This window comes from Galeopterus variegatus, unplaced genomic scaffold (genome assembly GCF_000696425.1).
Source record: "Galeopterus variegatus unplaced genomic scaffold, G_variegatus-3.0.2 Scaffold1326, whole genome shotgun sequence".
Classification (NCBI taxonomy): domain Eukaryota; kingdom Metazoa; phylum Chordata; class Mammalia; order Dermoptera; family Cynocephalidae; genus Galeopterus; species Galeopterus variegatus.
This window is the reverse complement of record NW_007727437.1, coordinates 340,211-343,981: the sequence shown is the minus strand read 5'-3', so window position 1 is coordinate 343,981 and position 3,771 is coordinate 340,211.

The window sequence follows — 3,771 nt, the reverse complement described above, 5'->3', positions numbered from 1 at the left end:
AAAGAAAGATTAAGACGTGGTCCCCGCTTTCTAAGCACCCCCTTTTCCCATCACCTACCGTGAAATCCAAACATCCGTGTCTGACATCTAAAGCCTTCCTCTCCGTGGCCAGGCCCAGGTCTTCCTGCCTAAGTCTCCTGTCCCATCAACTTCACTGCACTGCCCACAGTCACACTGCAGCGGCTCCTGTCCCCACGCGCAGTCTGCCCTTCTGCGTCGGAGCCGCTGCCCACTCTGTTCTCTGTCTACGATGGCCTTCCTCCTCATCACCTCCGCCAATCAAACTCCTGCCCATACCTCACGCCTGCTCCGGAAGGGCTTCCCCGATGCCCTGGGTAAGATAAGCTGGTTTCCTTCTGTGACAGTCAAGGTGGAGGCCACCGTCTGCCACCAGGCGGGTGAGGGGCTGGGGTCTCCTTCCATCTTCTGCCAGCTGCTGAGACAAGGTCTGCCAGGATGAGGACAGGCAATCCTGGATTTACCGCTGGAAACTGAGTCCTGTCCTGTGCCCCTCAGCTGTGGCCGGTAGGGAACCCAGAGACCGAAGCGAAGGGGCCTCGTGGGGGCAGGTGGTGCCGTGTCATGCAGGTCTGGGCTCGGGGCCCGGCTCCACTGCCCGCACGCCGCCCTCCGTGAGTGGAGCCTGGGGTGCCCGCCGTCGAACGGCCGCTCTGGCGGGGCCGCCTGGCTGGCTCACACGGCTGCCAGGCCATTTTTGGCTTCTCGCAGTTTCGCTGGTCCTCTGCCTTCAGCCCCGGCTCCTGTTGCAATGCTGTGTTTCCCTTTCCCTTGCTCCTTCCAGCATTTACCATGTGGTGACACACAGGAGCTGCTGGGTCCAATGAAATTAAAATGATCCCTTGAGGTCCAAGAGAAGATGGCCAGTGGGGAGTCGGCCACACCACGGTCCTCTTCCCCTCCCCACACGCTCGCTAGGACGCCCAGCTGGCCTCAAGGACCCTCAAAGCCAAGGCCCCTCCCCCTCCCCAAGGGGTTGCCATGTAATGAGGGTGACCTGCGTGTCCTCCATGGGCTCTGTGGCCTTGGGCAGGACGTTCACCTCCTGAGCCTCAGTTTACTCTTCTGGAGAAGGAGCACGAGGCCACCTTGTCCCAGGCTCTCCAGGGGACTCATCAGGCACACAGTGGGCCAGGAATGGTCTGAGGCCACCCTGGCAGTGTGGTCCTCCTCGCCCTCCTTCCTGCCCAGGGCCAGATGGGAGGCGGGTCAGGGTGAGCAGTAGAGACAGAATCGGCCTCACTTCACCTGCAAGGTGGAGCCTTACCTGACGGGATCTGGGGCCTCTGAGCATATGGCAGCCCCCTCTTGGGTTAACTGCTCATTCTGCACCAGGCGGGGGCTGGTTTAGCCACAAACCCCATGAAGTCAGTGCAGCAATTGTCCCCACTGCGCAGATGGAGAAGCGGGGCTCAGAGAAGCCACTGGCCAGCTAGGGCTCTTCCCACCAGGCCTCTCCCTGTCTCTGGGGGTCCTGGGGGAGGAGCCAGCCCAGGCCCGGCTGCAGGGGGCACAAGGGGGCCTCAGGGCTGCTTCCTGCATGGGCAGCTCAGACCCAGAGGAGAGCAGGGGCTGCCCCTGTTCATGCACTGGCGTCCCCTGAGATAGGGTGGGAGGGTACATCGGTCCCGCCCAGCCCTGCATGCAGCTGGGACAAGTCAGAGGAGGGGCCAGGAGATGTTCCTTTGTTTCAAAGATTCCTGCTTCCTCCCTTGGTCTGAAATATTTATTTCAACACAAATGATTTAGTATTTGAGAGCAACTTCCCTGCTCTTACTGCCTCTGTGGCCATCTGTCCTCCAAGTCTGCAGAGTTCTCAGGCCACCAGGGATGCTCGCAGGACTGACGAGGGCACCTGTCCCTTCAGGGACCCTGACCACGTCCTCTCAGTGGGCAGTGTGCCCCCTGCTAACCCTCGGAGCCTGTGAGTGCCACTCACCCCTTCGTACCATCAGTAGCTCCCCAGTGCCTACGAGGAAGCTCATTTTTGTCTTGGCCTCACGGGGCCTGGTTCCCTTTTCTGTCTTTCCCTCTCTACATCCTGCACACAGTCACCCCAGCTCCCCAGATGGATGGTGCCCCTCCTTCCTGGTCTTCGCTTCTGCCATCGCCCCTCTCCAGAAGCCTGCTCTCCTCCCACAGACCTTGTCCCCAGGAAGAGGACCGGACACACCTTTTCTGTAAAGTAAATCAGTTTTTCAGGCCAATCTTTGTCACGACCATTTAACTCCAATGTTGCATCATGTCTTAACCAACTTATGCTGCTATGGCAAATTACCTGAAACTGAGTAATTTATAAAGAACAGAAATGTATTTCTCACAGTTCTGGAGACTGGGAAGTCCAAGGTCAAGGCACTGACGGGTTTGCTGTCTGGTGAGGGCCACTGTCTGCTTCAAGATAGTGCCTTGTTGCTGCATCCTCTGGAGGGGACAACTCTGTGCCCTCACATGGCAGAAGGGACAGAAGGGCCAACGAGGGCCGCCTAGTTCCCTCCAGCCCGTGTGAGGGACTCATCCCACCCACGAAGGCACAGCCTCCTAAAGGCCCCACCTCTCCATACTACCCCACTGACGGTTAAGTTTTAGCATGTGAACTCTGAGAACATTCAGACCAAAGCACAGCCCCAAAGCAGCCATAGATGATACGGACAGTGGGCCTGGCTGTGTCCCAGTAAACATTATTTCCCAAAAGAAGCAGAGTCGGAATTTGTGAACTCTGAGAACATTCAGACCAAAGCACAGCCCAAAAGCAGCCATAGATGATATGGACAGTGGGCCTGGCTGTGTCCCAGTAAACATTATTTCCCAAAAGAAGCAGAGTCGGAATTTGGCCTGCGACCCTGCTGTAGAGGGTCCCTGCCCCTGGGGCTCTCAGGACGAGGTGCATCTCCCACCTGGTGTTGGCACAAAGGCACACACGGGCCTCACGATGCAGCCCCCACCCTTCCCACACCCCACCTGGCAGCTGACAGCAGGGCAGGTGACCCCTCCTCTGCCTCTCACTGGAAGCTTCTGCCTGCTAGGGCTTCTCCCTCCTGAAGCCCGAGCCCTGCTCATCAAGGACCGTGGCTGAACACTGCAGCCACCCAGCCAAAGTCACCAGTCCTCCAGGAAAAGCTGGCTTTCAGACCCTGGTCCTTCTTAGGGAACTCAGCATCTGTGGCTTCCTGCCCAGGCCTGGAGTGCCCAGCCCTTGACTCGAGTAAGTTGTCATGTGCGTGGGAACCTGACGCACCTGACCCACTGCCAAATCCCAGCACCTCAGATGGGGATGGGTTGCAGTCGGACCCCTCCTCAGGGGCCGGCCTCTAGCAGGACAGGTCATGTCCTGGTGTCCACTGCCTGGCTCACCGTTACAGGGCCCAGATTTCTGGGTACAAACGAGGCCACGGGGGTGATCATACACATACTCCTCATGTTACAGGTGGGGTAGCTGAAATCCCAGATGGGAAAGGATTGGCAGGAGGCCCATCATCCTGACCTCAGCCTGTCCAGGGCTGTGCGGCCCAGCAGGCACACCGTGCCATTCAGGCTGTACTGCCAACGCCTTCCTCCTGTCACCTGTGCCTAAGCGGGCACTGTGCTGGGAACACCCTCTCCTGCAGAGCCTGAGACTCCGGCCAGGGGAGGTTCCTCCGCCCCTCACTGTGTTGCCCTTATGACACCACAGCCCAGTGTGCCAGCTCCACCCAAATCCCAGAGCTCGGGAAGCACATGGGTATTCATCACCTGCCAACCCCACCTGTGGCCAGC